This window comes from Rhinolophus sinicus, chromosome 5 (genome assembly GCF_057876585.1).
Source record: "Rhinolophus sinicus isolate RSI-liver-muscle chromosome 5, RSI-T2T, whole genome shotgun sequence".
NCBI classification, from domain to species: Eukaryota; Metazoa; Chordata; class Mammalia; order Chiroptera; family Rhinolophidae; genus Rhinolophus; species Rhinolophus sinicus.
The window spans coordinates 68,879,112-68,892,485 of NC_142505.1; the positions used below are offsets into that span (position 1 = coordinate 68,879,112).

Here is a 13,374-nt window from a genome sequence, read left to right on the forward strand (position 1 = left end):
TACGCCAAGACAGAAAAAACATTATTATATACTCTGTTCTGGTAGTTCCAATATTTTGGATTTTCTGTTTTCTATTGTTTTTGCAGTTTTGTGCTTATGATGTCTTATTTCCTAAAGTGCCTTGATATAATTAATTATATGTTGACACTACATTTAAGAAATGACAGTCATGTGCCACATAATGTTTCAGAGAACAAGAACCACATATATGATGGTGGTTTCATAACGGTATAGTGGAGCTGAAACATTTCCATCACCTAATGATGTAGTCATCATAACAACATAGTGCAATGTATTACTCACATGTTTGCAATATAAACAAATCTACTGTACTGCCAGTCATATAAAAGTATAGCATGCACAATTATGTACAGGACATAATACTTGAAAATGATAAATAATTATGTTACTCATTTATGTATTTTCAATACTATACTTTTCATTATTTTAGAGTTTACTATTCCTACCTATGAAAAGAAGTTTGCTGTAAAACACTGTCATGTTATGCCAGTAGTAGCCTCATACATCTAGTGTTTACTGTATCACTTGATTGCATCATTTTCTTTTGTGTTTAATTTAATCTTGTGTGTTTTGTATAATAACACACTGTGCAAGCTTATAGCATAGGAACAATAGACTATAGCCTAGGTGTGTAGTACGCCATACCATCTAGGTTTGTGTACACTCTATGATGTTTGCACAATGATAAAATTGCCTAACAACACATTTCTATGAATGTACCATAGATCGGCATATACCAATCATTAAGTGGTGCATGATTGTTTTTATAGAAATAATTTCAGGCTAAGATAATGTCATCTTCCATAATGGTAGATTTAAATTTACTTTCTCCAAGAGCCTATAGCACTAGCCATATTTAATCAATTCCTTCGGTCATCAAGTTGATTCCATGTTTGGCTGCCTGCATTGTGAAGCCAGGTTCATTACCTCTTTACCCTCATTCTTAAGGGCAGATAACCAGGTTTCTAGGCCACATTGACAGGACTACTTTACCAGGTTCTCTTTCTTTTTTTTTCCCACCAGTTCTTAATTTTTTTTTTACATTCAATATTATAAAAATATGGAATGCTTCATGAATTTACATGTCATCCTTATGCAGGAGCCATGTTAATCTTCTGTGTATCCTTCCAATGTAAGTATATGTGCTGCCAAAGCAAGTACATACCAGATTCTGAATAGATCCACAAAGTTGTGAAAAGAAATCTCAACTTCTCAGTTGCCTGTTCAATATAAAAAATGCCAGTTGTCTGCTTTTCTATCTCTTCTGTACTTCCATCATCCCCAGTAAATGACCCCTGTCTTATTAGACCTTTGTTATTTAAAAAAAATTATCAATTTCATCCAACATCGTTAGTTTTCTTCAGTGGGTTCAAATGAAGTAGTTTTTCATTATGGAAAATCGAAGAATAACCAGTACTCAGTCACATTTTCAGACATTGGCAACAAACAAATAGACATGTATTTCTTTAAAGTATAAATTAAATAGCAACCCAAACTAAAATTTAAGCAATAAATAAAAAGTTATATAAGATACTTATGCACAAATTATAAAGTTTACAAAAGGATATTTTAAAAATTTTATAAAATATGAGAAATATCCCTTTGTAGGTAGACTCAATATCTAAAGATTTCAATTTCAAATTCTTCTTTAGAATCAATGATGATCCTAAAATTTATACAAGAAAGTAAAAGAACAAAAAGAACCATGAAACCAATGAAGAGATAGAGTAGGGCATGGAGGATTTCTCTACCAGATATACATCATGACTTATGGAGTTAGAATTATTGAGATCACATGGTTTTACTGGGAGTGTAGACAGAGTGAATAATGGAACAGAATAGAGAATTCAGAAACAGACTCATGCATTTACCACACTTGGATCTGTACAGATATAACATGGGATCAGTAGGTAAAGGAGGGACACTTCCATACGTGGAGTTAAAAATTTAGTTATCTGGATGTAAAAAAATAAAGGTGTATCTCTACATCATGTCATACACATTACAGTTGGATTGAAGATTTAATATCTTCTTTTCATTTTTCTATTTTTCAATTATACTTGATATTCAATATTATTTTATATTAGTTTCAGGTGTACAGAAGCATAGTGGTTAGACATTTATATAATTTTTGAAGTGATCACACCGATAAGTTGATTATCCATCTGGCACGATACATAGTAAATCCAATAATATTGATATATTCCCTATGCTGTACTTTACATCCCCATTACTATTTTGTAACTACCAATTTGTACTTCCTAATTCCTTCCCCTTTCCACTCAGACCCCAAACCCCCTTCCCATCTGGCAACCATCAGTTTGCTCTCTGTATCTATGAGTCAGTTTCTGTTTTGTTTGTTTATTTACTTTGTTCTTTATTCCGCATATAAGTGAGATCATATGGTATTTCTCTTCCTCTGTCTAACTTATTTCACTTGCCATAATACCTTTTAGGTCCATTCAAATTATTGTAGATGGTAAGATTTCATTTTTTTTTATGACCACATGACAGTCCATTGTAGATATGGACTATATCTTCTTTATCCAATTGTCTATTGATGGGCACTTAGGTCTTGGCTATTGTAAATAATGCTGCAATGAACAAAGGAGTTCATATATAGTTTCAAATAAGTGTTTTAAGTTTCTTCAGATAAATACCCAGAATTGGAATTGCTGGGTCATAAGGTAGTTCTACTTTTAATTTTTTGAGGAACCTCCAAACTGTTTTCCATAGTGGCTGCACCAATATTCAGTTCCACCAACAGTGCATGAGGGTTCCGTTTTCTCCACATCCTCACCAGCACTTGTTTGTTGATGTATTGATAATAGCCATTCTGACAAGAATGAGGTAGTATGTCATTGTGGTTCTTATTTGCATTTCCCTGATCATTAGTGACGTTGAGCATCTTTTCATAAATCTATTGGTCATCTGTATATCCTGTTTGGAGAAATGTCTATTCAGGTTCTTTGCCCAGTTTTTAATTGAATTGTTTGTTTGTTTGTCTGTTTGTTTCGTGTTGAATTGTATGGGTTCTTTATAAATTTTGGATATTAACCCCCCATTGAATGTATCATTGATGACTATCTACTCCCACCCCATTAGCTGTCTTTTCACTTTGTACATGGTTTCCTATGGCATGCAAAACCTTTTTAGTTTGATGTAGTTCCATTTGTTTGTTTTCTCTTTTTTGTCCATTGCCCGAGGAGATAGATCAGAAAAAAATATTACTAAGAGCAATGTCAGAGAGTTTACTGCCCATGTTTTCTCCTAGGGTTTTTATGGTTTCAGGTCTTACATTTAAGTATTTAATCCTTTTTGAGTTTATTCTTGTATATGGTATAAGGAAGTGGTCCAGTTTCATTTTTTTTGCAGGTGTCTGTCCAGTTTTCACAACACCATTTACTGAATAGACTATCTTTACCCCTATGTAAATTCTTGCTTCCTTTGTCATAGATTAAATGATCATGTAGGCGTGGGTTTATTTTTGGTCTCTCTATTCTGTTCCATTGATCCATGCCAGTACCACACTGTTTTGATTCCTATAGCCTTGTAGTATAGTTTGATATCAGGTAGCATGATACCTCCAGCTTTGTTCTTCTTTCTCAAGATTGTTGTGGCTATTCGGGGTCTTCTGTGGTTCCATATAAATGTTAGAATTGTTTGTTCTAGTTCTGTGAAAAACGCCATTGGTATTTTGATAGGGATTGCACTGAACCGATAGACTGCTTTGGGCAGTATGGACATTTAAACTATATTCATACTTCTTATTCATGAGCATAGTATATATTTCCATTTATTTGTATCTCTTAAATTTCTTTCTTCAATGTCTTATAATTTTTACAGAAACAGAAAGCAGAATGGTATTTTCCAATGGATGGATGGAAGGTGGAATGGGGCGCTATTGTTTACTGGGTACAGAGTTTCAGTTGAGGAAGATGAAAAAGTTCTGTAGAGTAATTGCACAACAGTTTGGATATAATTAACACTACAAAATGGTACACTTAGAAATGGTTAAAAAAATTTTACCAGAATAAAAAATAATAAAAATCATATCATAATCTCCCAATACCTCTTAAGGTTTCTTATATCTAGGAAATTTAAAACTCCTTACCATGTATATTAGTTTCCTAGAGCAGCCATTACAAAGCACAACACACTGAGTATCTTAAACAACAGAAATTTCTATCTCACTATTCTGAAGGCTAGAAGTTTCAGTTCAAGCTTATGGCAAGGTTGGTTGGTTGAATGTTGTGTAAGAGAATGCCTTCCATGTCTATCTTCTGGTAGTTTGCTGAAAATTTTTAGGATCTCTTGGCTTGTAGAAGCATCATCCTGATCTCTGCCTTCATATTCACTTGGCATTGTGCCTGGGTACATGTCTACCTCTAGTTTTTTTAAAAGGACACCAATCATATTGGATTAGGGTCTACACTAACAACCTCATTTAACCTAATTATCTCTGTAAAGACTCTATTTCCAAATAAGGTACTGGTGGTTAGGGCTTCAATATATGAATGGGAGGGGGTGCACAATTCAACCTACAACACAGTGGCCCTGCATAACCTGACCCCTGCTCAACCCCATGACCTCATTTCCTCTTGTCATTTCCATCTGCTCCATGACAGCCACACTTGCCTCCTTACTCATCCCCCAAAACACCAAACACACTCTTGTCTCCAGTCCTTTTGTAATGTAACTCCTACCATGTGCAGATACACCATCATCTCACTGGCCACCAGAGCAAAGTTAGGAAAGATATTGAGCATCATCTCAACATGAAAATGCCTCTTCTCTCCTGTTCCCAACTTTCCCATTCCTGGAGAGCTTTATGAAATGTAGGAAGGAATTCATTGAATTATAAATCCATTAGTTTATCCAGTTGTTAAACATGTCCCTCCTTTTCATTCATTCATTCCCTTATTCAAAAAATATTTACTGAGTACCTACTATGTGCCAGGCAACCTGGCAGAGTCATTGCTGGGAATGATTTGTGAACAACACAAAATACTCCTTGTTTTTCTTCCAGCTTACATCCCAACAAGAGACTGAAAAGAAACAATAGAAATAAATCATTGTGCAGAATACATATGATGTTAAAATGTGATGAGGACTTAGACAGGGAAGAAGATGAGCAACAGAAAGAGTTTTGAGACTACAAGGGGAAGTTTCAGTTTTCATATTAAAACATGTAGTCAAAGAAGGCCTCATTGAGAAGGTGAGATCTGAGCAAAGATCTGAAAATGAGGGGAGGAGATCTCCAGAGGAAGAGTATTCCAGGTCAAAGGAATTTTTAGAGCAAAGGTTTGGTGAATGATGTTTCCTGGTATGTTTGAGGTACTACAAGGTGTGTGTGAAGTAAAGTGAACAAGAGGGGGAGTTGTAGAAGAGAATTCAAAGGGAACTGGGAGCATGTTAGGGCTTCAGTTTTTGCCTGCTTTAAATGGGAAATATTCCAGAACTCTGAGCGCAGGATAGACTACCGGACAAAGGTAGACCAGGAAGATGCATTAGGAGATTGTCATAGAATGGCAGGGGAGAAATGATGTGACTTAAACCAGAGTGGCAGCAGTGGCAGCAATAAGAAGTGATCAAATTATAGATATATTTTGAAGGTTGTGTCATGTGCATTCTTTTATGGATTGAATGTAGTTTGTGAGAAATGAGCAGGCAGAAATATTTGTAGGCCGAGCAACTGAAAAGACTCATTCGTCATCAAGTTAGACAGGAAAGGCAGTGGGAAAAGAAGAAGATGAGCAGGTCTGCACTGGACGGGGCTGGTTTGGAGATGTCTACCAGATATCCAAGTGGAGATGTTGCAGGAATTTCGGAGCTGAGTGACTGGGACGTCACAGCATCACAGCGGTAGTAGCCATAGCAATAACAATAGCAATGACAGCAGCACCAGCTCCTTTCGGGAGTTTTACGACCACAGAGCTCTCATCCATACAACCCTCCTGACCAAGTTGATCTTGGAGATTGCCCTCCCCATGTAGGAAACGGGGACTCTGAGGCACAGAGAGGGGAAGGGCCTGGCTCTAGATCCTCTAACAGTTTAGGGCAGACCTGTGGCTAATAACTAGTTCTTCTGATCCCACGTCCTTCTCCTGCTTCTTCCTGACACATACGGTATTCTCTGGTCAAACAGAACAACCACCTCCTTGTACATGTGCTGTATCATGCTGCTCTGCCAGAAGGTCCTCCCAACCCAGCACCCTCCCAACTAAGCCCATTTCAAACATTGACTCCTCACATGGCCATCTTCCACTTGTCTCATCTGAGTGCTCCAGTCCGTCCCTTGGTCAGCCTCTGCCTCAGATCACTGATGCTCTCAGAGACAGAGCACAAGTCTGAATCACTACCATGCCCACAGTGTTCTTCTTGTTTTGTATCTCCCAGCAGGAGTCACTAAATATAATTGAATGACTAACGGAAGGGGTGAAATGCATTCCACACTCAATAACCAATGTTTGAGCCACACTAGAAAATGTAGGAACATGCTTATGTATTCATTCCTTAATATCTTTTTGGATATGTCTCCTCAGTCACGGGTAACAAAAGAAGAATTAATTAAATAGGACTACATCAAACTCAAAAGTTTTTGTACAGCAAAGGAAACCATCAACAAAATGAAAAGACAACCTACAGAGTGGGAGAAGATATTCAACAATGATACATCTGATAAAGCGTTAATACCCAAAATATATAAGGAATTCATACAATTTAACACCAGAAAAACAAACAATCTGATTAAAAAATGGGCAAAGGACCTAAAAAGACATTTCTCCAAAGAGGACATACAGATGGCCAACAGACATATGAAAAGATGCTCAACATCACTAATCATCAGAGAAATGCGAATAAAAACCACAATGAGATATCATCTCAGACCTGTCAGAATGGCTATCATCAATAAATCAACAAACAAGTGTTAGTGAGGATGTGGACAAAAGGGAACGCTGTGTAGTGTTTATCAGATTGTAAATTGGTGCAGCCACTATGGAAAACAGTATGGAGAGTCCTCAAAAAGTTAAAAATAGAACTACCTTGTGACCCAGCAATTCCACTTCTGGGTATTTATGCGAAGAAATCCAAAACAGTAATTCAAAAAGATATGTGCACCTTTATGTTCATTGCAGTATTTTTTACAATAATCAAGGTATGGAAGCAACCTAAGTGTGCATCGATAGATGAATGGATAAAGAAGTGGTGGTACATATATACAATGGAATGTTAGCCATAAAAAAGAATGAAATCTTGCCATTTGTGACAACATGGATGGACCTAGGGAGTATTATGCTGAGTGAAATAACTCAGACAAAGAAAAATACCACATGATTTCAATTATACATGGAATCTAAGAAGCAAAATAAATGAACAAACAAAATAGAAACAAACTCATAAATACAGAGAACAAATTGGTGGTTGACAGATGGGAGGGGGGTTTGGAGGTGGGTTAAAAGGTGAAGGTATTAAGTAGCACAAATTGCCTATTATAGAAATAGTTGTGAAGATGTAAAGTATAGCATGGGGAATATAGTCAATAATATTGTAGTATCTATGTGTGGTGTCAGATGGGTTCTAGACTTATTGGGGTGTACATATCATAAGTTATATAAATGTCTAATCACTATATTGTATGCCTGAAGTGTATATAGAATATTATATGTCCACTGAAAATAATATAATAGTTTATGTCCACTCTAATAAAATATAAATTTAAAAAATGGAAATGCACTTTAAGTGATGTTAGAGAGAATAAGCCTAACATTTAAATATCTATTAGTACGGATAACATTTAATGTAATTTTATATGTAATGATTCTGTAAATTGTATTGTAAGTTAAAGTGTGCCATGTAATGGATTGGTGTTTTCTTTGAGGCAGAAGGAAGAGTGTTTTTCCAGATATCATCCACCAAATGGTACTCATTCCTACAACACTTTAGTAGGTACTATAGGGGATACAGGAAAAGAATGAGATCTGGTTCTATTTACTAAGAAATTTTAATTTGAAGGAAAAAATAAAACTGTTACCTGACAATTGGGGTAATTTTCTACAAGTTAATGCTTGCTCATAAAATTTTGTCGTTTTAACCATTACAAATTTCAGAAACAGCTAATTAGGTGTGAAACAACTTATTAAGCCTCTTTTAAATCTGAGTATAATTCTGGTACTTCTGTGAGTGTAAATGATACTTTTTCTGAACTCCAATCCTTATTCGTGTATATTGACAAAATCCAGTTGTATAATTTTAAACGCCATCAGTAGAAAACATGTAAAGCAGGTGAGACTATGGTTTTAGTTATAGCTCCTGATTTCTGTCAGTCCCGTTTCTCTTAACATTTCTCAAATGTAGCCAAATCTCAATCATTCCAAGATGAGAGTAGATAGACTCTTGAGATTAATTTAAGAACAACTGCTTCATTGGTATTATGGACTCATGGACTGGCCATGGCACTGCTCGGTTAGACATATGACACAAAACATAACCAGAACAGATAACAGAATAGCCTACTCAGCCTCTAGAGTTACCATATCTCGCTGTATATAATGCACACTTTTTTGCCCAAACTTGTAAGGGAAAAATAATGATGCGCATCATACAAGGGTAGTGCTAAGTCCGTATCTATATAAATGTTTTTAATTATTATATTTATGCTTATGAGTTAAAAGTGGAACTCTAGAAATCAATAACAATATCTGTATGCAAAATAATACTCTGGAATGCAATAATTGGTTTTGTTGAACTTCTGACAAACTTGCAATGGCAAAGAGTTCTTGGCCTTCTATGACGTATAAATATCGTAAATTTGTTACCGGTACATAAAATTTCTTGTACTTTGTATCTGTTCTTATGTTTTGTAATTATTTGTTACATAAAATTTCTTGTACCGTAATATGTTAAAAAATAAATGCTAAAATTCCTTTATAATACAAAAAACAAGTACCTAAGTGTAAACAAATAAAAACTTGAATTAAAAATTAAAATGAAAGATTTTTTTCTCGGAAAGTTTGGGCCAAAAATGTGGGGGTGCATTATACATAGGAGTGCATTATACACAGCAAAATATGGATGGTATTTGAGTTATTAGATTCTCTAGCTTGAGTTGTCCTCAATAACACGATTGCCTGATTATTTGCTTGCAGTCCAAGGAGGAGTTTGTGCCATAGCTAATACCTCATGCTCTACATGGATAAATACTTTATTTCCAGAAAGAAATAGGAAGACCCAAACTCCTTAAAATTTCAAAAAGGGAGCATTCCAATTTTGTCTCTAGCACCACTGGTTGCGTAGGATTTAGATTTTCTGATACTTTCAGCTGGCTTCCAACTGGGCTAAGTTATTTTAAGGTCTGGGTTGCAAACTGTTTTACTCATTGTTATTATATTTTGTTCAATATATTTCTTTGTCAGGCCTTTGGTATTCTACATAAGCAAATGTTTAAATCCCCTTACAAAAACTTGACAAATGGTTGCAGGAAGGTTAGAAATGATCCATTGCATCCCCTCCATATTTGTAATTCATAATGGTTATAACCTTTACTCCTGATGTCAAATACCCCTTTTGTCAATAATCCCTGATTTCTCTTGATTTTAGGAAATAAGTGCCTTTGTTTGTTCTTAAACCATCCCCAAACAGTTCTGACTGTTTAGCAAGATACTGTGAATTTCTTTAAATTTTGCAGGCGCCTGAGAGATCGGTTGTGAGCAAATGGCCTACTTGCTCCAATGGCTAGTGCCCAACTACAGGAGTTCCACCGAGGGACTCAATGGACCCAGAGAAGGAAGCCAAACCACTGCAGCACCAACACAGGACAAACCAACCTGATCAATCATCAACACTGTTTGTCAACAGGTCTTGATCAAAAGGGGGATGATGTCAACCCCAAGAAACAATATACCTGTTAAGAAAAACTCCTAGTGCCTAATCAGGCCCAAATTAATAACCAGAGTCTAGCAGCCATTGTCTATGGGGCCTCTCACACACACTGCAGTTCAGTGAAAAGCCACAGACTGGGCTGCCAAGCCTCCTGCACTGAACTGACCCTTGTCAAGGAGTTCCTAGAATCATATTTTGACCAACAGGACTAAGACCTTCCCTGTCCAATTGGAGTTGCACAGCTATAGTCTCGTTTGCATCATTATGACCAGAGTGGCTCCACAACCAATCAGAATGTGTGGAGTTGGCCAATCAGGACACTGCAATTTGGACCAATCAAACTGTGGATTTGAAATCCTCATTTGCACAGAAATGGACCAATTGGGGACCAGGTGTGGAAACTTCTCTCTATATAAGCCAGCCTTCCCTTTGTCTCAGTAGAAGACACTTTGGGCTGCATTTTCCCTGCTTGAGCTGTAACACACACAGGAACTGTAGCATTTGAGCTGCAGTAGTAGAGCTACAGCACTTGAGCTGCAATATTGGGCTGCTTCATTTGAGAAACTTCACTTGAGCTGTTTCACTTGAATAAAGTCTCCATTCACCGCATCTCAGATTGGGGAATCCTGGTGGCATTGAATTGGTGGCAGTGACGTTTTGTTGACACTTTAAAGCTTCAACCTCCTGTCATGTGGCTGTCCTCTGTCCTACTTCCTTCTTCCCACTCTCCTCTTCAGAGACTAACTATCCACATTTGTACTATCCAAGGGGAGAGGAAATTGCCCATAATGTTGATTGCAAAAGGAGATCTAAAGATCTGTCTCAAAGAGTTTTCACCTGTCCTCTTTGTGCTTTTAGCCCTACTCCCTACTTTCAGGCCCAATTCCAGAAGTACCTCATGTTACCACTGCTGTCCTTTTGAGGTTTCTGAGATATAAAGTCAGATTGGCTCTCAGCTTTTTTTTTTTTTTTTTTTTACATCTGCCTGGGGATCTGGAATTTTTTCAAGTTTGCCAAGAAAATAACATCCATCTACTTTCCACATCCAAATGTTGTTTGTGGTATGTCCTTACCTGTTTCTTCCTGGCCTTGTGAGTTACCTTTTCAAATAACCCCTTAAATTTGGTTTTACTGGGTTTTTTTGGAAGGGAACAAAATTTGATGCGTTGTTAAAGAAAAAAATATCCTATCTGTTAAAGAAAAAGTTGTTCATGGCACTTGTCAAAGAACAGTAAGGTAGAGTTTATTCAAGGGGGCCATCATGATAGATATAGTGACCACTGCCATGGAGTCTTGCAAGGGGGAAGAAAGATTGGACTCAATTCTAAATACAGCATGGGCAAGTGGGAATTTATAGCCAAGGAGCAGGGTGGAGGTCAGACGATAGAAAATTACTAAGAGAAGACATCAGAGGTGAGGGGGGATTATGGCTAAACCAATCTAACAGAATCTTTGCTGAAGGCAGACCAGGGTGATCAGATATGGAGGATGTGGGATTCTGGCTAAAATGATTTAGCATGATTCTTGCTAAAATTGTACAATGCAGAAATAAATCCAAGAATCCAAAAGTCAAGGCCTAGTTGAAAAAGAGCTCAGAGGAGCCTAATTAGAGTTTGGCAAACGTGAGAATCTGTAAGTGTGACCAGCCCAATCTCTAAATATTCCGTTTACTTTTTTTTTTTTTTTTTAAGTTTCTGGTCTTTTAAAAAATGTTTAATTGTATTGTTTCTAAAGAATGTGGTCCTTATGATATCAATTCTTTGAAATGTATTGAGACTGCTTTATAGCCTAGCATGAGGTAATTTTTAAAATTATCTTCTCTACCTCTAGCAATATTCTTTGCCTTAACTTAAAAAAAAATAAATGTAGCTATAGTAATTTCTGTGGTTAATATTTACCAGGTATATCTTCTTCCAGCTTTCTACTTTCAAGGTCTATGTATCCTTATATTTTAGCACATAGCTAGATTTTTAAAAATCTAGTCTGACAATATTTTTCTTTTATTTGAAAATTTCAGTCCATGCATATATGTAGTAATTACTGATACACTTTGATTTATTGCTACCATTCCTTATGTACTTTTTATTTGTCCAAATTTTTCTGTTTCTGGATTGTTGGAGTTTTTTTGTTTGTTTGTTAATTTGTTTCCTTCTCTGTCTCCTCTATACCATACTCTCTGCTTACTTTGGAAATTGTACACTCTGTTGTGAATGTTATTGAGAACCATTTCCCTACCAGAACAACTATGATGAATATAGTCATGCAATTTCTAATGTAAGAATGCCCTTGCAATCCTGGAGAAATTGGTTCAAGGTATTTGTGTTAGTACAGTAATAGGAGATTTTTATTTAGTTTGTTTGGTGTTATCTGTGTTACTTTAACTTGATTAAATGAATTGTGAAGATTTTCATATTTTTCAATATTTTGAAATAGTTCAGGCACTTCTAAAAGAGAAACAGACTTGGGTACTAGTTAAAGAAGGTAAAAATATATTTTAGTTGGTACTATTGCAATAGGGGAAAGAAGCTTCAGTAAAACCAATCTCAACTCCCAATACAGCAAAGACAGCTGGGGTTTTGCAGCAAACAAACAGAGTTAAAAGGTCAGTGGACGGAAAATTACCAAAAGTGGACAGGAAGTTTGGGGACTCCTGCTAAAATGATCTTACAGGATTCTTGCTAAAGGCAGGACAAGGGTTTAGACATCAAGATTAGGGGATTAGGAATATGATCAGATATTAAGAATAGGGTTTCTATCTAAACTGATTTAAGATGATTCTTGCTAAAAACTGGGCTCCACAGGCCAAGAACAAGGCCGAGGGACCAGGTCTCATAGAAAAGAGGCCTCAGAGGAACCTGTCTAAAGTTTGGTCTAGGGTTGTGTCTTTGTCATAGCAATAGAAACTGGCAGAGGAAACTAGCAGTTATTTTTAGAAAACCAAATATTACCATCTAAGTTACCATTATCAATCTGCCCCAAATGTCACATACTTCTCTAAGTTCCAGCAGCAGATCCAGGTGAAACTATAATAACAACTCTGGCTACATATTTAATTGAAGATTATGTCTGCATTCTATACAATGATAATTTTGAAGCCTTTAGAGCAACGCCTGATGCTGAGCTAGGGGAGGGGTACAGTACTTTCAATAATGAGGGATTCTGTACTTTCCTGCTCCAATCCGGGAAAAGGGATTACATTCCAAGGATATCATTTTAGGTGCAAAAAGACAATAGACAGGCTCACTTAAAGTAAAGATTGATTTTATGATGAACCTTCAAGCTAAAGATGTGACTTCCCACCATGGACTACCTTAGTTATGATTTTTTTATGTTCATGCCATCTTATGTGGTTATTTTCAGTCTCCTGACCTTGTCAGGTTTAACATATCCGTCCTCACATGGAAAGCCCACTATACACCCAGCGTGTTACTATTCATTCTTTTGACGACTTTGTAAAGGACTATTCTGGGC

General features: G+C 36.4%; 1 non-coding gene across 1 annotated transcript; it reads right to left on the reverse strand.

Annotated features, from left to right (window-relative positions):
- Positions 1-1,075: 1,075 nt before the first annotated feature.
- LOC141567403 (U6 spliceosomal RNA) lies at positions 1,076-1,182 on the reverse strand. Its single transcript, XR_012489987.1, has one exon. It is a non-coding gene; the product is annotated as a U6 spliceosomal RNA (small nuclear RNA).
- Between the last annotated feature and the right edge of the window lie 12,192 nt (positions 1,183-13,374).